Source organism: Prionailurus bengalensis, chromosome A1 (genome assembly GCF_016509475.1).
Source record: "Prionailurus bengalensis isolate Pbe53 chromosome A1, Fcat_Pben_1.1_paternal_pri, whole genome shotgun sequence".
Classification (NCBI taxonomy): Eukaryota; Metazoa; Chordata; class Mammalia; order Carnivora; family Felidae; genus Prionailurus; species Prionailurus bengalensis.
The window spans coordinates 45224424-45250499 of NC_057343.1; positions in this window are offsets into that span (position 1 = coordinate 45224424).

A 26076-nucleotide genomic window follows, 5' to 3' on the forward strand; every position below is an offset into this window, starting at 1 on the left:
ACTAATGACTGGTGATATGATTGTTATTAATTTTAGACGCTTAATTACTCCATTTGCCTCTACTTACTAATTTAGGGATCAATTTGAGCATTGATTTTTCAATAAATTCTTCCAAAAATCTCAGTTTAGGTTTTTTTGTTTTCTTCTGTGTATTCTCAAGTTTCATGAGCATTCCTCCAGTAGCACACCCAGGAAACAAAATCGCCTCCACCAATACACTTACAAGTTTTTAGTGTATCAGCCAGTATGAGCTATGCATTACATATTTTATCCCCAATGGAAGAAGCTTAAATATAACTTATTTAAATGATTGAATGCTTTTTCTTTCTTTTTAAAGGTAGCTTCTTCTTGCTTCATTGAAAATGGTATATAATTATTGATAGTTAATAAATTCCTAACTCTATCATTATTTTTTTAATGAGAAGTTTTAGATATTTCAAAGTTCGGGGTATTTTTATGTAGACATATTATAAATTATTATCTGCTGAAGTCTAAGCTCAGACAGTTCTCCCTGTACAAGAAAAAACATACTCTCATTTTGAACTTAGCACTTAATAATTAAAACTACAGCACTTCATGACAAATGTTCTGATTGAAACAAGAAACAGTCACAGAACCTAATTATTACTTTGCACTAAGAGTGGGATTAGTGGTAGAAACTGATGAAAGTAATGTATGGCAAATACATATTGACTCTATACTGTGTACCATATATGCTGAGTTGACATATAAACTTAAGCTATGGGCTTTGGACTTATTATTTCTATGTGGAAATTGTATTGATAATGAAATTACATAACTCGCTCTGTCAAACCATAAGCTCTTTATTTTTGTATTTACAGATCATCTTACATTGTTTCTGGAAGAAGTGTTCAATGACTTTGAAATTTTATTTTTATTATTTCAATCAAAATGTCCACTGAACTTCTTCAGTAAATAAGCCTGCTTCTATCTGAAAATACTTTTATCCTGCAATATACATTGACCAGTTGTGACAAATAGTACCAAAGTTTAGGGAACATACTTTGAACAATGTGTAGAATTACTAATTCACCCCCCCCCTACATTTTTTCCCTCAGAATGTGGTTACCACAATACATGATCAGAAGACTGGGAAAGTTTTAAAGTCACTAATAAAAGTAATCCAATGGTTATGATGCTGTATATAAAACATCTTCACTTATATATAACTGAGAATTCCTCCTGATGCATATTTTATTATCCATGAGCATGATGTTTTAAAGAATAATTTGAACTACTTGAAATAATTTGAACACAAAGAAAAGAAGTAAAGTTAGTTCATCTTTGGTTAAGAACAACAGAAATATATATGTTCATTGGTGTAAGGGGGAAAAAGGCAATAATTTATTAAATGAATACATGAAGAAAGGAACAGGTAGAATTTCTAGGCTTGATGGACTAGAACTAATAATCTACAGTTTCTATGGTAAGGTTTCCTCTCTCTCTCTCCCCTCACCCACTCATGCTTTTTTAGTACTGCTTCATTCATCTTACTTACTACAGATTAGCTTTCTTTGTTTCTCTATGCCTTAGTGGAAAATGTCTCCATACCATTTTCCTAATTTAATACCACCTAATATCTAACCCTGTTTTAATAATCCCAATTTTACATTCTGGGAAGTAAAGAAAAAAAAAAGAGCTCAAGTGACTCAACTCTCTCTATGAACTGGTCTCCCAGGACTGGGTTTCTATTTTACATCAAATTAACCATGGTCAGAGACAAGGTTATCAACTATGAACGGAATCATAGGGGGCCACTTCCTTTAGTTACTAAAGCAGATACCTAGAGTCTCAGAACCAAAACCTGTCTACTGAAATTATCAGCCTTGGCATAGATGAGCCATTTAATGGTGGTAGAAGGTTATATAATTAAATAAATGCACTATGCTGGACAGTACAAGACTATTTTTAATTAATATATACATTTATATATATTTATTAATGTTTATTTATTATTGAGAGACAGAGAGACACAGGTGAGCAGGGGAGGGGTAGAGAGAGGAGGAGACACAGAATCCAAAGCAGGCTATGGGCTCTGAGCTGTCATTACAGAGCCTGACATGGGGCTCGAACTCACAAACTGCGAGATCATGATGTGAGCTGAAGTTGGTCGCCTAACCAACTGAGCCACCCAGGCACCCCGATGAATATATTTATCAATAAGTTGAGACACTTAGTAAGCTTCCTTATACATGACATCATCTTGCTCCATATCCTCAAGGATGCCCCAGTTTTTATAATATCTCTGGGTGAATGAGAAAAAGCTCCAATGTTCTTTTCTCTCAACTATTGAAAGACTATTGTAACACATAGATTTTTGTTAGTTAAGACATGATCTCCTGGAAATATGTTGCAATATGTATTAAATCTACAATGTGTATGATGTGAACAGTATCACCTTACATGTTGTATAATGTGCAATTTGTACAATGATATGTGGCTATTTATAGATTCTTACTATGTATTTTGCACTTGAATGATATTTGGTATAATTAAAGTATTTATAACTGTAAGATATTTTAATATTTCAAATACATTTTTGGAATTTTTTTAACTGTCTAGAACCTGTTATTTGCAGAATATAATAAGAATGTAGTATTCCTTAAAATAAAGAAAACTTGTAAGGCCTTAACCAATTCTGGAAAAATATATGTAGAATGTATAATTTTAACTCTCTTAAATTTACTGTATTATCATCACCTGCTCCAAACAAAAAAAATGGTTATATTATATTCATTAATTCATCAAAATAGATCCTATTATGTTCCAAGGATTACTCTAGATGCTAGAAATTACAGGCAAATCCTGCTGCCTCATGCAGCTTACAAAGTAGAGGAAAAGAGAAAGACAAGTAAATTTTGTTTAAATCTTGAATAATTACATAGAGTAATAAGTGTAAAGATAATTACATAAGGTTTTATGATAAATAATGCCAAAAGTTTATTTTTTTATTTTTTTTAATGTTTATTTATTTTTGAGACAGAGAGAGAGCATGAATGGGGGAAGGGCAGAGAGAGAGAGGGAGACACAGAACCAGAAGCAGGCTCCAGGCTCTGAGCTGTCAGCACAGAGCCCCACGCGGGGCTCGAACTCATGGACCGTGAGATCATGACCTGAGCTAAAGTCGGACGCTTAACCGATGGAGCCACCCAGGCGCCCCGTAAAAGAGTTTAATTTGAATTGGACAGTTCCAGGAGTTCACTGTCAGGAGATAATCTTTAACCTGAGATTAAGAAACATTGGAGTTGAAAACTCTTATGGAAAGGATATTCTCTTTATGGGAAATGCTGGTTATTAAATGTTACTTGTACATATACAAGTGGCACAGTAAAATTACTGGCATGATTGAGTCCCCTGAATGTACTTAGTATCACACAGCATTGAGTATTTTTTTGTGTGCCTGTATGGTATGTATGTGTGTGTGAGAAATAAATATGAACAAAAACTTGTGATAAATTTATTTATAACTTGGGATTGTGTGTCTATTGTGCTTTGGGCTGAAACCTGGTCTTCCATAGTTCTCAACACTTAATTTGCATTTAATAATGTTAATTATTTACCTTTAAAGGGATAGAAAGGGACACAATTTTCAATACTGGTTAACATAGCCCATTCAAAACGTTTCCTCTGGAAGAAGAATATGGAAGATTGTGTGTGTGTGTGTGTGTGTGTGTGTGTGTGAAATCCTCATTCCAATTGTGCTCTAGCCATTGCATAGTAAGGTGTTTTTATTAGTTTATGAGTTTACCTGCAAGGTATACCTCAAACCTTGTTTGTAGTTTCATACCTTTATGTCTGCATTTTGTGGTGATCACCATTAGACAATGCTCTTGATTAATTAGATAACATAAATCTCAGGAAAACAAGTCCTTTCATGCTTTGGACAAGATTATCTGCGCAATTTATTCTTTCATAATACAGTGATACTATTTTTCAAGGGGAAAATATGAATAGGTACCAGACTGTAATATAAATTAATAAATACCTATGGCATTTTAAAGTATGTAGAGTGTTTTCATATTCATGTATTCAATTCACACTTAAAAGGATAATTTAGCAATTTGGTAAGGAATAATTAAAATAAATTACATTTGAAAGACTAGACTTATTTTCCTATTTACATCCTTCTTTTTGATGACCTTTGACTTACTGTAAAGTCTCCAATATGATCTCTGTCTCTTGTTCTTGTTCCCTTCCTGCCTCTCTCTCTTTCTAGAATATTTGCTGCTCTCAAGTATCACCCAGAGAATTTTACCTTTTGCTCTCAATGTACTTGCCAAAGCATCAGCAATAAATATGAGAGAACTTAAGCAGTGAATTTGGTTCAATTGAGTAATAATTATGAACTTATTTCTCTTATCTCTGTTGGTATACTGTGGTTAAGCCAGATGAGAATTAGGATTTATTTTAAATGTGCTTGCTGAATGCTTTCTGCAAACTTCAACTGAGTTTACAGATAAGATGAGGCCAATTGTCTCTTCTCAGGTCTAATATGTACATTTGCTTAGTCATAGAGAACTTAGGCTGAGCTTTGAGATATCTCATATCTGTCTTCTATCTGACAGGTACACATGGTTTTGGCTGCACATTGCTGCAGCAATCTATATAATATGTATATGCCTGGGACCCTGTGAAGATTTTTTATGGCAGAAAATATTTTTAAATACCCGATCTCTCTAAAAATAAGTTTATACACAGATGACCAACAAATACATGAAAAGAAGCTCAACACCACTAATCATCTGGGAAATGCAGATCAAACCTTAACCTTTCAGAATGGCTAAAATCAAAAAGACAAAAAAAAATGTTGGAGAAGGCATGGAGAAAAAGGAACTCTGTGCACTGCTGATGGGAGTATAAATTGGCATAGCCACTGTAGAAAGCAGTATGGAGGTTTCCCTCAAAATTAAAAATAGAAATATCATATGATCAAATAATTCTGTTACTGAGTATTTACCGAAACAAAACAAAAGCACTAATTTAAAAAGATGCATGCACCCCTATGTTGATTGCAGCATCAGTTACAATAGCCAAGCTATGTAAGCAACCTGTGTCCATCAATAGACCAATGAATAAAGATGTGGTGTGTGTATGTATAATATATAATGGAATAAAAAAAGATGATATCTTATATTTGTGACAACGTGGATGGACCTAGAGATATTATGCTAAAGTAAAGAAAACAGACAAAGACAAATACCACATGATTTCACTTATGTGCAGAATTCAAAAAACAAAACAAAACAAAAGAATAAACAAACAAACAAGTAGAATCAGACCTATAAATATAGGGATCAACCAGATTGGCAGAAGGAAGGGGGGAGTGAGGGTTTGGGCAAATGAGTAAAGGGGAGTGGAAGATACAGGCTTCTAGCTTTAGGATGAATAAGTCACAAGAACAAATGGTACAATGTATGGAATATGATCAATGATATTGTGATAGTGTTGTATGGTGACAGATGGTAGCTACACTTGTGATTAGCGTAGCGTAACATACTGAGTCGTTGAATCACTGTGCTCTACACCTGAAACCAATGTCACGTTGTGTCCACTATACTCAAATGAAAAAAATCAAATAAAAAGCTCATGTATAGGAAGACTTGTAATTAAATTTGGAATTACTACAATTAGCGACTTTACATAGAGTGTGTTAACATGAATTTTTAGGCTGCATTTTAAACTTATTTAATGACCCGCTGAAAGATTAAAAATAATTATTGTTTCCCAATCCTGTGTATTTTGTGTATAACTAGTTGGGGTGTAACTCAAAAGATTAGATCATTTGATTCTATGCCTCGACTAGTTCTTATAAGGAAATAATGTTGTCCCAGAATGGTGTTGTGAACAGAAACTGGGACTATTCAGGTAAAACACAGTCCCTAGCAAAACATAAGAACTTGATGGGTGTTAATTTTTAGTATTCATTTTTTCTTTTCATCCAGAAAGATTTCCCTTTGTAGCTTGTTATCCTTTTCTCATTTGACCATTCCATTTTCAACATGGCTTATCACATTTACTGTCCTTTAGGAAGTACAGTTTTCTCCATCAGGTTCATTTCCAGTGACTCTATTCTATTTCATGTGTATTGGTCACCAGAGAATTCACTCTTTGTGTGCTCAACATGACTGAATATCATTCTTCCATTTTTGAACTCCTATAACATGCATATAGAGGCCTGTGTTTTGTCATCACAACCTAGTTGAATAATGATTTTTCTTTTCTGAGTAGAGGATGCAATATATCTGTTTTTACACCCAACAATCTGATATAGAGTCTAACATGTAATGTTCTCATAATGAGCAATTATTGAAGTAAATCAATGGTTATAGTATGTATACTGTTAGGATCTTTCCATGTATTAAAACCAAAGTAAGTGCTAACATAGAGGTAACTCATTTGATTTCTATGAGGAAACTACTCTTGAGTTGTAGGCTATTTCTCCTCAATTCTATTCTTTAATTTATCAAATAAAAAGGGTAACCATCTATTCTGGTTTTCCTGACCAAGATGTTTCCAGGATCATAAGACTTTCAGTACTAAACCAGGGAAGTCCTGGACAAGCTGGATGGCTGATGGCCCTAGACAGACACCCTAAATAAATGTATAGATGTTTGACACATGTACAATGAGAATATAATTTATATGATTTCAGACATCTTTAGCAAAAGCTAGGTATTATAATAATGTTTAAATATTAGAATTATGGAAATATTCAAAATGTTCATGCCACGTGGCATTTTTCTTAATCCTTTTGTTTGCAATCACATTCTCACATCTGTATCTCTCACCTAAAAATATAACATCCATGGTATAAATAGCACATGAAATATTTTATATCCAATTTAAAATTAAATATTTCTAAGTTAAAGAAATTTAAAAGAAACTGTACTTATAAATGATAAATGACCTTAAAAGACTTTATTGTTTGTCTGATATGTGATTTATAACATATTCATATATTAAATAGCAAATATTCTTATTTTTGGTATCTGTTTATAATAACCTATTTTCTTTTAAATTATTTCAATTAAACCTTAATTATTGTTGGGACGCTTGGGTGGCTTAGTAGGCTAAGCGTCAGACTCTTGGTTTCAGTTCAGGTCATGATCTGGCAGTTTGTGAGTTTGAGCCCCACATCCGGCTCTGTGCTGACAATGCAGAGCCTGCTTGAGATTATCTCTCTCACTCCCTCTCTCTGCCCCTCCTCTCTCTGTCTCTCTCTCTCTCTCAAAAATAAATAAATAAGCTTAAAAAAATTAATTATTGTTAACTGCTTGACCTTCTTTGGTGAAATTTTCGGTGAAACCTCAGAGGAAAAGAAAATAGAATTACACTGCCTGGATTCACATCTCAGGAACTCACTGAGCGACCCTCCACAAATTACCTAGCCAACTGTCTGTTTTCTAACCATACAATACAGATTAATAATAATAATAATTAATAATAATAAAAATAATGATGTCTTCATTTATAATGTTGATGAGAAGAAGAAATACGTTGGTTACCTGGCTAAGAAGAAGTATTCTTTGTTTACTATTTTATAATTACATACAAACAGATGAGTTTTTTGCCATATCCATTCTCCTTCCAATTATAGAATAGGTAAGTTCTTTTCTATTTCATGTGCTTAAATATAAATATTGAACTACAAAATATATGCTGGTGCCCAAGAATGTATGACCCTGAGCAAATAGTGAGAGTAAGCATTTTTCTCCCTGTTTTCACTTTGTCAAAAATAATTTTTCTGAATTATGTAGCCTCTGAACCCCTTTATTACTGTGTCCTTGGAACCAGCTTTCATTAACTTCCTTATTCACTTCAGGATATTTTTGTTATTTCTTTGGTTTATAGGTATTCATTTATTTATTTATTTAAACTCTTTTAAGTTTATGTATTTATTTTGAGAGAGAGCCAGAGACAGAGAGAGCACGAGAGGGGTAGGGGCAGAGAGAGAGTGAGGGAGAGAATTCCAAGCAGGCTCCATGCTATCAGCACAGAGCCCGATGTGGGGTTTGAACTCAAACTGGGAGATCATGACCTAAGCCACAATCAAGTGTTGGACGCTTAACCAACTGAGCCACCCAGCACCCATGTAGATTTATTTTTAAAAGGTCCAAATAAAACTATGAGTTTTAAAAATACCATTTTTGCATATATAAAATTATTATATATGTAATTTTACTGTTAATATTCAATTGCTTTCGCCTTTTAGATACAAAAACAATTTTCAGGGAAATGTGTCTATTAGTGGAAACATATATATTACTCTCTTTGGCCTCCAAAAATACAATGCATAATGACAAGTAACCTAAGTACAATGTAATGATTTGAAAGCTATTGATTTGACAGTCTTTGCAAGGTGATCTTAAATATATTTTCATTTCTCTTGAACCAAGATAGTATTTTCCCTTGAAGTAAATATACTTAGTGTTTATCATGTAGTATTATAAGAGCTATTATATCATGTAGTCTTAGAATAACTATAATAATACAAGATTACCTTGCAAATCTTTGAAAGACCTACAAAGTTCCCTTTGTATTTCAGGAGAACCATGGAGGATACAAACCTACAAAATCAATTTGCAAGTCTTGTAAAGAGTGTATAGAGTATTGCTTTTTCTTTCTTTCTTTCTTTCTTTCTTTCTTTCTCTTTCTTTTGACTATGTAAGTTTGTAAAGAAAACATATGTATCTAACCTTATTCTTTCTATGTCAAAGTGTCATGACTTATCACAAAAAAAAAAAAGATGCAATTATCTTAATGTAATTTATGTTCATTAACTCCAAAGTTTAGTTTTCCCAGTAATTGAAAAAAAAATTGAGGGGCAACTGGGTGGCTCAGTCATTTAAACTTTGGATTTCAGCTCAGGTCATGATTTTATGGTTCATGGGTTTGAGCCCTACATCAGGCTCTGTGCCTACAGCTCAGAGCCTGTAGCCTACTTCAGATTCTGTGTCTCCCTCTCTCTCTGCCCCTCCCCTGCTTGCACTCTGTCTCTGTCTCTAAAACAAAAACAAAAACAAAAAACTCAAAACAAAAAACAAATAATCATTAAAAATTTTTCTAAAAAGAAAAAAAATGAATGCATTCATTTTCTTATTTAGGGTGTGTTTCTAATAAGCTACAAAAGGATTCCAAAAGAGTGAAAATCAGCATGTCAAAATAATGTGAAGGTGAATACTGACACTTGATTTCCAAAATGATCTCAGTTCTAGAAAAAAAGTATTGTTCACAATGTTTTAAAAACTAATATGAGCACAACTAATTAAACTCCAAGTGACAAGAAATGAAGAGGGAAATGTTAAAATCTTAGAGAAAAGTATAATTTGAAATGAAACTGGGTAATTGGAATTTTCTTTTTTTTTTTCTAGTTCTAAATCTGCATGAAGTGCCAAGTATCTTGAATCTGTTGGAAAATATAACTTGCCCCATATACTGGCTTAGCTGGTGTTCATGATACAGACAGAACATATGTTACTTTCCCCAGTGTTTTCTTCTTCTTAGTCCTGTTTCACATCTCCTGATTGATCAAAAGTGAGCTTAATGGTTTTCTAATCAGGAGAAAAGAAGTTGTTATACATACAGTGTCCAGGAATCTAAATAAAATCACTTCTTTATTGTCCCTTTTGTTTCAAACAGAGATATCACTGGTCCTGATTTTAAATATAGGACTGTATTGCATTATATCTCAGTAATGTTAATGACTGAAACATTTTCACTCATTCTTTTTTGTGCTTTAATTTTCTTTTTATAATTTGAAATTATATAATCAAGATTTTTATAAGGATAAATTTAACATTTTATAAGAATTTTCTAGACAAGTGTTTTCAATATTCAGCAAGAATTTATAGCTATTTTTTATTATTTAAGAAAACAGGAGTGCCTGAGTGTTTAACTTGGTTAAGCGTCTGCCTTCTGCTCAGGTTATGATCTCTTAGTTCATGAGTTCAAACCCCACATTGGGCTCTCTCCCGTCAGCACAGAGCACGCTTCATATCCTCTATCCCCCCTCTGCCCCAACCACTCATGCTCTCTCTCTCTTTTCCTCTCTCAAAAATAATTAAAAACGCTAAAAAAGAAAACATGCAGAAGAAAATACATGACTTTCTAAAGTGCCTATATATCATTCCACTCTACTAGTAGAGAAAATAGTTTCAATAAGACCCATAAAACATATGCCCTAGTAAAATTATATATTTAATGTTAACACGGAAATATCTTCAAGTAAATAATGCCAGGTACATATGTGTTATGTACATGTAATTGTACACATGTAAAACATTTATAGAAAGATAAAAGAGGAAAGATAAAGATAAAATGGTTAATGTTTATTACACCAAAGAGGTGGGATTACTTAGAAGGCTTCAGATGAATTTATCATGCTTCATTTTGCATGGCTTGAGTTTTTAAGATATATCAAAATTTATTTTTTTAACTTCAAAAAAATGACTCCAGCCTTAAGCAGAACCGATTTTGTTGAAGACATGGTAGAAAAAAGTTCTAGAATTTCTGTCTCAGAATTACAGAATTTGGGATAACTTTCTGGAATCTGGTTTTTAACATGAACACTTAATGGAAAATATAAATGTTAAACTCAACTAATAAAAGAATAAAAAATGAATACATTTTCATCAGATGTTTTCCTTCAAAAATGTGAAAAATACTATATCTTAGTCTGAAGGAGGAACAGTTCACTTAATGCTGATACAACTGTGTGAATATTTCAGTGGAAATTAAGTATTTTATAATAATCTTAAAATTAAAAAATACATTTATATGAAATTATAGGTATTATAATAACATTAAATTATGTATATATTTTGAATATTTGCATTTATTGAAATTTAATGAAATTGTTAATCATTACATTGTATTTAGTTAGACAATGATAATAACTCATTTTAAACATAAACACTAAAGGGCACCTGGGTGGCTCAGTCAGTTAAGTATCTGACTTCGGCTCAGGTCATGATCTGACAGTTCATGAGTTCAAGCCCCATATTGGGCTCTGTGCAGACAGTTTAGAGCCTGGAGCCTGCTTCGGATTCTGTGTCTCCCTCTCTCTCTGCCCCTCTCCTTCTCACGGTCTGTCTCTGTCTCTCTCTCAAAACTAAATAATAAACTTAAAAAAAATTAAAAAAAATAAACATAAACACTAACAATTAAGGGAGGAGGATCACAAAGAAATTGCTTCCTGGCATCATTGTTTATATGCACAAGAAGACAACAGTTGTATGTATATTGATTTTACAATTTTTTAATTTTTTTTTCAACGTTTATCTATTTTTGGGACAGAGAGAGACAGAGCATGAACAGGGGAGAGGCAGAGAGAGAGGGAGACACAGAATCCAAAACAGGCTCCAGGCTCTGAGCCATCAGCCCAGAGCCCGACGCGGGGCTCGAACTCACAGACCGTGAGATCGTGACCTGGCTGAAGTCGGACACTTAACCGACTGCACCACCCAGGCGCCCCTGATTTTACAATTTTTAATGAATATAGACTAACAATTATAAGATATTAACGTGAAGTAAAAACTTACTAAATACCACCTTTGTCACTACCCATAATGGATTAACCATAGGCGTTCTGGAACCATGACAGCATGCCATTGGGGAAAAGCTGGGACTTGCTGCTGTTGGTGCTAGGGGACATTGTCTGACTGATTTTTGTTGCACAAGGAATGGTTACTCATTTTAAAACAGCCACTGTGTACATTAATGAAGTTTGAATGGCACATTAAGAACAAAATAAAATCCTTTTTGACTTTTGGAGAACATTGTTTACATTAGTGGGAAAAAGAAGGAAAGAGGAAGGAAGGAAGGAAGGAAGGAAGGAAGGAAGGAAGGAAGGAAGGAAGGAAGGAATTGAGAAAAACAAAAAAAGCAGCCTCCTTAACATAGAATCCCAGAAGTCAACAGTTTCTCGCCTACTCAGAAACAGCTTTCTGGGGCTGCTGTATGACCATCAGTATTCTTTGATATACAGGAATAAAGGAAAATGAATGGTTCCTGCAGTCAGCTAAGTTGCCCATAAAAAGCTGAAATGGAAGAACAGACTCATCCTTGCCTGGCTTCTTTTCCTAAACTCAACTTGAATAAATTCCCTTTTCTATCCCATGAATAAAGAAGGTAACAAACAGTGTCCAGGGTTATAATGCTAATGAGTGGCCCTGCTCATGGAATAAGATATCAGGGATGTAGATTAAGCATTTCCCCCAATAATTTGTCTATTTGGGAAAAGTGGATGATGGGTGGTTGTATGAGAAAAATGATGAACTTGGTTTTGAATCATGATGGCAAACAAGTACTAAGGATATATGATAGGACTTAACAGGGAAGACTCCATGAGCTTTCTAGTCTTTAGTACCTGCAGTTGAAGAGGTTGGACAGGAAAGAGATTATTTTTTAAATTTTATTTAATTTTTATTTATATTTGAGAGAGAGTGTGAGCAGGAGAGGAGCAAAGATAGAGGGAGACACAGAATCCAAAGCAGGGTCCAGGATGTGAGCTTTCAGCACAAAGCCCGACGTGGGGCCCGAACCCACGAACCATGATATCATGACCTTAGCTGAAGTCAGATGCTTAACTGACTGAGCACCCAGGTGTCCCATGAAAGAGATTATTGTTTACTCTGTGCAAGGCAGAACACCCCTGGCTGCTGCATATATGAAGAAGCAGACCCATGGTCCAAAGTCAGAGTGTGTATATTCCAGAAGTAGTAAGATATGAACAGACATTCCTCCTCTCTGGAATGCCCTTGACCTCACATGGTCTGAACACTCTCATCTTCTTCAAGGCCTAGTTAGGCACGCCTCCTCTGACCCTACAAAGCAATATTTAATGTTTGCCCTTTGAGCTCACATTGATATTATATACCCTTAGTACAAATTACAACACTGCATGATACATCTTTATTTGGGTGAAAAGGCATGTTTTTCTCTAACAGAAAACTTTTTGTATTTATCTTAAAGCAAAGATAACAGTGTTTTGTTTGATCAAAAGAAAACAACAGTGCCTAGCAGAGTGTCTTCAAGATTACAACTCTCTCTATATTTTTTGCCTAATTAATTAACTGATTAAATTATAATACAAGGGAGAGGGAAGAACAAAGCATCTGGCTTGAGTTGGTCAAAAATTTGTGGGTATTAGATGGGTCATTAGGGTTATATTTTTAAGCCTTGGGAGAATTTGAACATAAAAAGAATAAAGGCACAGCAAACAGGTTGGGGAAAATGATGAGAAGGATTAGTTGCAAGTATGTAGAGTAAATGTGGAGGAGTTCAAGTTGATTGACAACTAAGTTTTAATATAAAATAAGACAGGAGACAAAAAATAAGGAGTTTTGAATGTCAGCTAAGGAACAGGGTAACATCCTTTAGCTAATGAGGAATTTCTGAATAGGAAAGAGAGAGGATCAAAGTTGTTCGTCAACACAAACCTAAATCTGAGAGGTCTTTTAAAAGTCTCCTATAATAGTTCAGGCAAGGAGTAATAAGGATCTGGATTCGTGGATTGATTGGAACTCTCGGGGTAGTGCCCATAAGAATAGAGAATATAGAATCTTTTGGAGAGATGTTATGAAGGTAAAATCAGTAAATGTAACACTGATTGATCATTTCACTCACCCATTTAAACCCTTCAATTGTTGTCATCTACTGCACTTAGCATAAATTTTATAATCTCTATCTTGACCCACAAAACCCTTAATGATTTGGCCCTTTCTTACCTTTTTTATCTGCCATCATCTTGTGTCACTTTACTCCACCCCTTCTACGCTTGCCTCATCCATAATTTCCTCATCATTTTTCTAAAGCTCCTAGTTCTTTTCCCTAAGTGCTTTCACACAGACAATAAATTCTCTTGGAATGCTATTTATTTTCACCTGCCTAACTCCTATATATACTTCAAGTTTCAACTGAAATAGTCCTTCTTCAGAGTGGCTTCCCTGTGACTTCTGGATATCCTGTCTTTTAGCACCATTATGTTCATTTATAGCCCTAATCTTATATGTACAGTGCGTGTTTGTGTGTGTGTGTGCGTGTGTGTGCATGTGTTTGTGGTTGTTTTATGAGAATTATTTGGGTTCTCCTTCCTTTCTGTATCACCATTAATGGAGGAGGGGCTTTATTCATTTAATTCATTATACATCTACCCCAGCACATTTGACACAGAAAGGGGATTAATAATATTTTTTAAAATGAATAAATGGGAGCAAGATGCTAACATCTTTTAATGTAGACAAGGAAATTATCTCTCTGTTTCAACCATGCTCACCCTGGTCTTCAGAAAGTAAATACTATTTATAATGAAGGTGTCAAAAAGATTCAGAGGTCTATCTACCTATCATCTATCTATCTGTCTACCTATCTATCATTCTTTATCTATCTATCTATCTATCTATCTATCATCTATCATCTATCTATGTAATCTTTCCCAGCATGATTGTCCTTTGTATATAGAGTTGAAGCCAAGAGACTTCTAGATTACTAACAACATTTAAAGAGAGAAAAGGAGGACATCTTACCCATGTTTATAAAGTAAAATGAGGGAGGCTAAGCAGAGGTCATAAGGAGAAATTAAAGGAGGTAGTGAATGTATCAGAAAAAAATATAGTTTGGAGAATATCATAAGGTATGTAGTGGCTGGTAGTGAAGACCAAGAGAGTAGGACATTCTATGTTGAGATTTAAGTGTCTTCATTACATCTCTCAGAGCAGAAGACATTGCAGGAAATGAATAGCTAACTATAGTCAAGAGTCTACAAGTATGAGACACAGTTTTCACTTGCTTCTTGTCATGGAGAAATAGAACTTGAACTCGTATTGAAGACTATCCCTATTCAAAATTGGGGAATTAGCATAATGTGTTGGGAATATACATGTATTGTTCTTCTAATTGCTTCCTATCATACATCAGTGTCATGCCCTGAAAGTCCCTAGAATCTCACATAGATGTTTCATGTGACACCCAGGCATTACATTTGTAACCATGTTGAACAAGGAGGACTTAGTTAAGGGTGATCAGGCATTAATTTTATTGTTTAAACAACCTTGAAAGCCATGCTCTAGACTTTTCTTTGGGGGCAGGGGTGCATGGGAGGGTGGTGAGTGAAATTTTGTGCAGGTCTCATTATCTAGTCCATGTCAATCACAAGTGGAATTTCATTTCAGGATTAAATAACCTTTTTTTAAAATCTAATATTAGAATTTTATTGATAAATTCAGTTTAAAGTTTCTTCTCAGTTCCAACTCAGTTCTGCCTGAGGCCATCAAACTTGCAGTTGGGAAAGACTTTCTTTTTCCTTCTTTCCTGCTTTTCCTATACAACTCAACACCTAATACTTTGGGTTCCTCTGGATTGAAACAAATGGGGCGATGGTGAGAGGAGGAAAAGGAATATGCTGAATGGTTTTTATTGCCTAGGAGAGATGTCTTTTGGTGTTGGTGCCCTCTTAAGGGCAAATTTGAAATTGGTAGATCTTGCTGTTCAAATGGTGATCAAATTACAGTCTTTGTGATATTTACAATTTTTCCTGTAGCTGGAAACTTTCTGCTATCTCCTCAGCCCTCAGACTTGCAGGAGTCTGTCTCTCAACATTTAGCAGCACTTTTAGGGTGAGTTACCTTTAGGCTGATCCTAGATAGATTCCCTTGCTCAATTCTCTGTTCAGTCCATATGGAATATACTTATACTATGCAGACATAATCTCTCTATATCGCCTTTCTTTACACCTTTGCCAGAAAATGACAACCTAATCTACAACTTTATATTAAGATTTCTCAAAAAAGAAGAAGAAGAAGAAGAAGAAGAAGAAGAAGAAGAAGAAGAAGCAGAAGCAGCAGCAGCAGCAGCAGCAGCAGCAGCAGCAGCAGACCTCCCTGCAGGAGTCAAATATTATCTATATTCCTGGAACTTTAGGAAACACATACCAAGCTGTCAAGCGGTTGTATTAATAGTTCCTTCATATATTTTAAAAAGGGGAAACACCCTTCTCCATTTCTAAAAAGGGTACAGAAGCCAAGAATCTGAAATCCTCTCTCCCAAGTGGATTTTACAATTTCTAATTCTTATGCAAACTGGAGGTAGCCATTTCACAATTAAATATGCCTTTAATAGGCAGATCTCTTCTTTAGTTTAGGATCTGAGGGTATTTTGCAGCTCTTAAATTGTCCTTGGTTTTTGAGGCATCAGCCAAAACTGCAACTAAAAAAAAAAATCCTATGTTAATTTTCCACCATACTTGTGTCACCAAGTAAAACAAAAAGTCAGGTGTCATTTCTTGCCACTCTATTTTTGTGTTTCTTTCCCTTAGAAAAAAATACTCACATATGCTATTTCAAATTCCATTTGAGTCTTGCTCTATACCTACTTGTCATATGCTTTAGATTGTCCCTGTCAATGCAATATAAAGGGTGTATGTTATCAGATCAGACTGCCATATTTTAACTAACAATGTTGAGATGATTTATTTAAATTTATATAGAGAAAGTCAATCTTTGATATTTATATTTTCCAACATATATAGCCTGGTTCATGTAATACAAAAAACAAAAATATTTTTTTCTTATGTCCATAGCTAGTACTTAATCATTTACTTGCTCTTTGACTTCTCCTTTAACAGCAGGCTTGTGTTAGTATATGTGTGTGTGAGTACGTGTGTGTGTGTGTGTGTGTGCACATAAATGTTGAAATTACTTTATAGGCCCAAGATGGAGCCTGGGATCAGCCTGGGTACCACCTCCACAAACTAAAACTTAGATAATTTTCATGTCCCCGTAAATGTTCACTTGGCCAGAAATGCAGTCTATTCAAGCAACCAATTTCCAAATGCCAACCCAACTCTGGGGTCTATACTTATTTCTTGTTTCTTCTCACTCTATACAAGGTGGCCCCAGCCAATCAGATATTTTCTATTTTTCTCTTCCTTTATCTTTATTCTTTATCCTTTACAAGCTTTCTGTCTCCCACTCCATTTTGTGGTTCTCTGGGCTCTTGGGAGAGACTGTCTGCTTCATGAAGTATTAAACACTAGCTTGTTCACCTAAAGTGTCTTCTTTAATAATTTTTAACCTGTGTGTGTGTGTGTGTGTGTGTGTGTGTGTGTTTATATGTGTGTGTTAGTTAAAGGAACTTCCCAAATAATTTACTCTACATCTATATATCCAATTCCAGTTGGTCTGAGAAGTCATCTGAAAATTGATCACAGAATTTTATGGGGATTTAACCACTAAACTTTCATACATTCAAATTGTTTTACTTTTATTCAATATTGTATATGAATAAAGCTTTCTTAAGATTTAAATTAAAAGAAATAATCAAGTATTGTATTTTGTGAAGATGCCTGTATGTAAGGGAAATGAGTTCCCAATTTTCTTTATACACTTTCCTAGAAGTTAAACTCACAAGTATACATAGTAAAAATTGACTTCGATTGATCATTCATGGCATGCTATTTCTTATTTTAAGACTAGAGTTAGTGAGATAAAGATCTTAATATTTTGAAAAAGTGATAAATTCAAGCTTTCAAATTATGTTTTTTATGAGAAATATGAGTTCTTATAAGCTATTTTGATAAGTAAATCATTACTGAAACAGGATATACTATACTCCCTAATTAACTTCAACTTTTTTTCCCATGGTCGTCAACCTTCTTTGATTTGATCGTCAAAAAGCTAATTATGTTTTAACTTTCAGGTAAATACTTAAATTCCAAATAAATTTCCATCACATGTCATAGAAATTATAAAATCAGGTTGCTGACACGTTACGATGATGCCCTTTGTATGTTACATCTTCTCTAATTGTTAACCAATGCAACATGTTATTTAAATATCCTTTCATATTAGAAAACAATACATAGTAGAATAAATAACAAATGAGGGACAAAAGAATTACCACTTCTATAAACCAATGCAACCCTTCAGTTGGTCTACTTTTCTAAATATGTTAACATTGATTTTCTGCTTAGAGGCTTACAAAAATATTTTAAAAAATTTAGACACAAGTTTGAATATATTTTTACTATATTATAAAAGGGATGACAGAAATTAAGAAATGCTCTGTGAATTATAGCCATTATTAAAATATAATGCTGTGTTTCAGGAAACAGCTTTGAGAAACAGATAGGAAGAGTTCTTTCTATCTAAAAATACCTCAAAGCATAGCATCACCTGGGTGGCTCAGTTGGTTAAGTGTTCAACTCCTGGTTTCAGCTCAGGTCATGATCTCACAGTTTGTGAGTTTGAGCCCTGCATTTGGCACTGGGCTGGCATTGCAGAGCCTGCTTGGGATTTTCTCTCTCCCTGTCTCTGACCCTCCTCCCCGCTAGGCTTTTTCTCTCTCTCAAGATAAATAAAAAACTTAATAAAAAAATTCTTCAAAAAGTGTACTTTTTTTACTCCAGCAAATTATGAAAGGGGAAAAATCCTGAAGGAATAAATTTAAATTTAGAGTTTAACATTTTTAGGAAGGATGTATTATTTAAAAGAATCACAAACTCAAATTACAACAAGATTACATTAAGAAGAAAAGAGAATTACTTAGGCTCACAACTTAGACACTTAGGCAACAGGGTTGCCTGTTTCAGGCATTTCTTATACCAGGCATTTAACAATACTATTAGTTCTCTCTGCCTTCACTTTTCTACTCTGAGCACTTCTCTCTGAGTGTGGGGCTCATTGTCCCCCACTGAACACAACTGAACATGTATGTGGGGAATATTGGCACATGGATCACCTTATATTGCTTTCAAATTCAAGGTCTTACAAAGAAGCTGAGAAAAATCTTTGCTGGTATATGGTACCAACATACTGACTCCACTGGCCTAACTTAATCGTTGATCATTTGCATTGAATAAAGGAACCACGGATCCCTAAATAAAGGCTACTTGGAAGACAAGAGAAATGTTCACATTAAACTAAATGGGCTACAGCTGCAAACTATCTATGATTTAAATTTGTCAATTAGCACAGCCCTGAAATAAGCTTGAAAAAATCATTAGAGCCATGAGAATCCCATTCAGCATGCAAAATGTTCATTAGCCCTTGATTCATTTATTCAGTAAAACATTTATCCTGTATGATACTGCCAGCTTTTCTAAATCGGAGATTGCGTGTAAAGCCACTAGGATGAAACTCAATACAGGTTTATTATACTTTTATTTAAGGTAGAAGAGCAGAAATATGTAATAGGACTCTCAAAATAGTTGAGTCTTTATGCTGCTTCGTAGCCTTTCAAAACAATATGCCTGGACAGTAAATGTATCTTCTCCCCAGTGCACTATGTGGTAAAACCAAGGTTGGCAAACTTTTCTGTAATAGCATCTTGGCAAATGCTTTCAGCACCGCAGGCCTATAGTCTGTCTCAACTACTTGATTCTGCTGTATAGCATGAAAGAAACTGTAGATAACTTAGAAACAAGTGAACATGGTTGTTGTCCAATAAAACTTTACTTATAGGTACTGGGATTTGAATTTCATGTATTTTTCACATGTCAAGGAATATATTCATCCTTTGATTTTTTCCCCAACCATTTAAGAATGTAAAATCTATCTTAGCTTGTGGGCTGTGCAATAGACAGCAGGCCAGATTTAGTCCATGGGCCATAGTTTGCTGATCCCTGTGTTAAAGGACTCAAGATGTCAAGCCTTAGATTTATGGAAGGAAGGAAGGAAGGAAGGAAGGAAGGAAGGAAGGAAGGAAGAAAGGAAGGAAGGAAGGAAGGGGTTCAAATGCAATTTGAAATATTTTGACTTGGATAATTTGTTATGAATTTCCAGGTATTTTATCATATACATATACTAAAATATATATGATATGTACAATATTTTATTATAAAATATTGTGTGTTTGTGTTTCCATGTGTTTATCCATGCCCTAAAATCCAGGCTCAGATTAGTCAAAAAACTACCGTGAATGAAAGTAAGATTTTCCATTAAGAACATCAAGAATAATTTGATATTCCATCTATTAACACATGTCATCTTTCATAGTGCTATGATTTAAATGAAAAAATAGATGTAGCCTAGAGGTAAATTTGTAAAATTTAAAAATCATAGTATAAATGTACCTTACTAAGCTCTGTCAAATAATCATAGCTAAATATATTTATAGTAGTTTTTTATTTACCTTAAAGTGTGAGGTTTTTTTTTTTAATTTCTTAATTTCTCTCTTTTAAGCTCTGAGTTTTAGAGAGTAGGAAAGCAGTCTCTGACTTGAACAATCTTCCAGTTCTGTCCAATATCAACAGGAATGGTTTTGTTCTCAGGTTGTTGTTCCATGCTGTCCCATTAATTCTAGAGACCATTATAAGTGACAATGTATTTCCCTTAGTCTATTTACAGTTTTTTTTCATTTCACAAAGTTTTGTTCATTTCATAGGTTTTTAGCTTTAATGAAATAGATTTGGAAGTAAACTATGAATGTGATAAACAAAAATAGAATCTTTATTACTGCATTTCCCCTTGATGAGAATCCTATTCCTTCTAATTTTATACTTTATCTTGAGTAGGTATCATTGACTTCTTTCATTTACTTAAGATTGTATCTTCTAATTAGATAATATTATATTTTAGCCTATTTCAGATCTTTCTGCAAACTGTTGCTTTGTTTCTTTTATCTCTCTCCCTTCCTTTTTCTTTCTTTCTTTCAACTTTTCATTGAATATATATGTGCATATATATATATACACATATATGCATATATATATGCAGATTTTTGCATATATATACATATGCATATGTATATAAGAGAGAAAGGTTTATTTCAAAGAATTGGTTTGTGTGGTTGTGAGGGCTGTGAAATATGTATGGCAGTGTGGAAACTTCTGGGCAGGGGCTGGTTTTGCAGACTGAATGAAGAATTCCTTTTTCTTCTCAGAAAGTTCAGTTTTTACTCTTGAGGCCTTTTGATTAGATGAGGCCCATCCACATTACTGAGGGTAATATTTCTACTTAAATTCAACTGATTATACATGTTAATACAGGTCTATAAAATACCATCATAGTAAGATTTAGATTAGTGTTTAATTAAATAACTGGGTATTATAATCCAGTCAAACTGACACATAAAACTCAACATTATAAGTATTCTGTCAACTCTTAGACTTGGACATTTCAAGCTAAAATTAAAAAAAAAATTAATTACTCAAGATGACAAGAGCTTAGCCTCTTCTCATCTGTGCTATTCTCCACATCTTGTCCTCCATGTATTCCAGATAGAAGGTCTTTTTCCTTGCTAAAGAAACTATGCTCAGGGATCAGTTGAAAATTCAATGTAGGAACAGAGTAATCAAAACCACACTATCTTACCTGTCAGGACATTGCTAAACCACTTTAAAGATATTCCACCATGCTTAAACCTGCCCACCACACTGCCCAGACAACTCACAGCAACTCGACAATTAATGTATTTTGGAGTCTTCCTTCCTCAACTCTGCTCACCCTTGACATTGAATAATGTTAGGCATCTACAACAAGCAATGCTAGAAGAGTGGAGTAACACTTAAACTTCTAAAGAAACCTGATTTTTATTTCAAATCCTATACCTCAGCCGATATCTCATCAAATATGAGAGTTTTAAAAATAAGTCATTTACAGAACTGCTAAGATGAAGAAATTTTACATCGTACAAACCTGTTCAAAGGAAATGACTAGCAATTAGAAACCAAAATTGAAAATTGTGTGGCATATGAAATATTACACAGCTTACCTAATAGCTCAGTGAAAAAACTGAAAGGTACTTGGGCAAAGTTAGAGCAAAATGCATGAGCAAGTTTGTGTTCACTTTAAAGATTAGAATGAATTCTAAAAACCACACGAGGTTTTGGAAATGACAAAGGCGAAATATCTTCCAAATTCCAATGAGAAATTGGAAAGGCAATCAAAAGTCCTAGGAATGAAAACAAAATAAAACAAAAAAAAATTTTGCACAACTATGTCATTATTCAAATATGAATGGAACTAACATGCAACATAACTTGAGCAATTAGTGGATTTCAAAAACAAAATCTACTTGACCTTGCTCCCAGGAACTTTCTCCTTTGAGCGACCACAGGGCACGAACACTGATAGCCAGAGAAGAAAATGCAATCCATCAGTTCTCACTAATTGCATCTGCAGTAAATAATATTTACATAAACTTCTCATATTAAATGTTATTTATCCATACTCAATTTTTAGCTAAGAGGAACTAAGCACAGAAATTTTAATTGTCTTTAAAAATAAAAAAAAATGTTATTAACTAAATGCAAATCAATGTACATGTGTAATAATATAAGAGGGGAAATGTGGGAGAGGACAGGCAGAAGGATGGTGAAAATTTGGATAATCTCTTTTTATTAGGAAGAGAAGAATCAATAGACACTATTTTATATTTATATAAAGCAAGATATTCAGGGGCGCCTGGGTGGCTCAGTCAGTTGAGCATCCAACTTCGGCTCAGGTCATGATCTCACAGTTTGTGGGTTTGAGCCCCGTGTTGGGCTCTGTGCTGACAGCTCAGAGCCTGGAGCCTGCTTCAGATTCTGTGTCTCCCTCTCTCTCTGGCCCTTTCCCTCTCAAGCTCTGTCTCTCTCTCCTTCTCAAAAATAAATAAACATTAAAAATTTTTAAAAAGCAAGATATTCAGATTTAAGTTTATTGTGTGAAACTTAAAATATTACCAGTTAAGGTAAAGAAATAGGGCAATTATCAGAAAGGACAGACTTACATGCATGGGAGATGTAAATCAATTAACTCTCCATCAATATTAATATTAGGTCAATGGTTAATAAGCTAAATTGGTTAATCGAGAAATAATAATCTTGGAGTCTGGAAGATAGTGGCAGAGTAGGAGGATGCTAGGCTCACCTTGTCCCACACATACAACTAGATAACTATCAAATCATCCTACATACCCCAGAAATCAACCTGACGACTGGCAGAACAAATCCCACAACTAAAAGTAGAGAAAGGCCACAGCAAAGAAGGTAGGAAGTGAGGCAACAGTGTTTGGGAGAGAAACGGATATTGCTCATTGAGTTATGGAGGGAGCTGTGGTCACAGAGATGTTTGAGAGACAGACTAACACACAGGGGAAAACACAGGGAAAGTCAATCCCCATAGCAATTGGCTTAGAAAATGAGAAGGGCCGAATTTCATAAGTTCTTACAACCAACAGGGCTTAAAGCCTGGAGTTTGAAAGGTAAGTGGTTTTGGCTCAGGGAGTGCCCAGAGGCACTGGTGCTGCTTTCTGACAGAAGGAAGGGCAAACAGCGCCCCCCTCCCGGCCCCCCCACATACAGTATGGAAAGTGATCTGAAGAGTGCCTGGGGCACACTGCGGGAAGATTATTTGCTCATCTTGGAGTACATCCCAGACAGGCAGAATCCAGAGACAGACCTCCTCCAGGAACAAGGGAGCTAGCTGGCCAGCACCATTTCTATCTCCAGCATAAGCACAGGGGCCACCTGCAGGGACCAGAGCAGCACCAACGCTTGCTACCCAACTTGCTTACACCAAGTCCTATCCTCTGTGCGCTGGTGGAACTGCTCTTCTCAGTCACACTTGCCTCAGTCTCAGTGCAGCAACCCCCTCTCCTAGAATATTGGCCTACACCCCTGCCCAAACTGCATTTCCTGATCCAGGAGTTTTTCAGGACCTTGGTTCCAGTGGTGTTAGTGACAGGTCTCATTTCACAAGCAGACCGAAGCACACAGAATTAAAACTCGCCACGTTCATGCCAGGAACTAAACACTGCCCACAAGAAGCAAAGAGACCCTCTGCAGAGGACTGGCCTGAAGGATAAAGTGGACAGAATATGACAGCAGAATACATGTAGCACACATTGGAAACATTCTCTGAGGTACCAGGCTCTGGAAAAACAGGGGATACTATACTGCAGGACGCTACAGGACCTCTTCTTCATAAGGTCATTACTCTTAAGAACAGGAGATGTAGCTAAGTTTCTTAACACAGAACCGGGCACAGAGATTTAGACAAAGTGAGAAGACAAAGGAATTTGTCCCAAATAAAAAAAAAAGGGTGGGGGGTGCAATTCCAATTCCAGACATCTAAGTGAAACAGATATAAGTAACATGCCTGATAGATAATTGAAAGTAATGATCATAAAGATATTAACTGGACTTGAGAAAAGACTGGAAGCCATGAATGAGACCATTAACTCAAAGATAAGAAATAATATAGAAGAGATAAAGGGTTCAATAAGCAAACTGAAAAACAAAATTGATGGAATGAATTGCAAGCTGGAAGAAGCAGAGGAACAAATTAATGACTTAGAAGACAGAGTAACGGAAAGTAGTCCAGCCAAACTGAAGAGAGAAAAAAGAATTATGCAAAACAAGAATAGACTTAGGGAAATCAGTGACTCCATCAAACGTAATAACATTTGCATTGCAGGAGTCCCAGAAGAAGAGCAAGAAAAGGGGACAGAAAGTTTATCTGAAGAAATAATAGCTGAAAACTTCCCTAATCTGGGAAGGAAACAAATACCCAGATCCAGGAATCCCAGAGAACCCCCAACAAAATCAACAAAAGCAGTTCCATGCCAATACATGTTATAATTAAAATGGCAAAATAGGGTCATCTGAGTGGCTCAGTCAGTTAAGTGCCTGACTCTTAATTTTGGCTAAGGTCATGATATCATGTTTGTGAGATCAAGACCCACACTGGGTTCTGTTTGGATACTGCAGAGTATGTTTGGGATTCTCTCTCCCTCTCTCTCTCAAAATAAATAAATAAACTGTAAACAAACAAACAAACAAACAAGCAAACAAATAAATAAAATGGCAAAATAAAGTACTAAAGAAAAAAAATCTAAAAGTAGTGAGATAAAAGAAAATAGTTACCTATAAGAGAAACCCCATAATGCTATCAGGAGGTTTTCAGCAGAAACTTTCCAGGCTAGAAAGGATTGGAATGATATTTCAAACTGTAAAATGGGAAAAATCTGCAACCAAGAATACTCTAGCCAGCAAGGCTATCATTCACAATATGAGAGATAAAGAGTTTCCCAGACTAACAAAACTAAAGAAGTTCATGACCACTAAATTAGCACTGCAAGAAATATTAAAGAGGACTCTATGAGTGGAAATTCAAGTCAAGAAATTCCCAAAACAAAAGGATGTAAAATATGATGCCATATACCTAAAATGTGGGGAGAAAAGGCGTAAAAATGGGTTAAAATTTAAATGATCATCAACTTCATATGAACTACTATGCTCAGAAGATGTTATTTACAAACTTAATGGTAACCACAAGTCAAATATCACTAACAAATATACAAAGAATTAAGAGAAAAATGCAAATATATCACTAAAGAAAACGAGCAAACCATGAAATAAAGACAAGAAGAATCAGAGAAAATATTCAGAAACAACCACAAAACTGGTAATAAAATGTCAATAAATACATATCTAGTGATAATCACTTTGAATGTAAATGGGTTAAACACTCCAATCAAAAGACAAAACATAAAACGGATAAAAGACCAAAAGCCATCTATATGGTGCTTACAAGAAATTCATTTGAAAGCTAAAGACACCTGCAGATTGAAAGTGAGGGGATGGAGAAACATCTAACATGTAAATGGATGTCAAAAGAAAACCAGAGCAATACGATTTATGAGACAAAACAGACTTTAAAACAAAGACTAACAGAAAATGAAGAACACTATATAAAAATAAAAGGGACAATCCAATAAGAAGACATAAAATTGTAAATGCTTATGCACCGAATATAGAATAACTGAAATATATAAATTAGTTAATAATAAACATAAAGAAACTAATCAATAATAAGTATAATAATACTAGGGGACTTACTTAAATCAATAGACAGATCATCTAAACAGAAAATTAACAAGGAAACAATGGCTTTGAATGACACACTGGACCAGATGGATTTAACAGATATATTCAGAACATTCCATTTTATGACAGCAGAATACACATTCCTTTCAATTGCATATGAAACATTCTCCAGAATAGACCACATATTAGGTCATAAAACAAGTGTCAACAAATTCCAAAGACTGAAGTCATACCATGCACATTTTCTG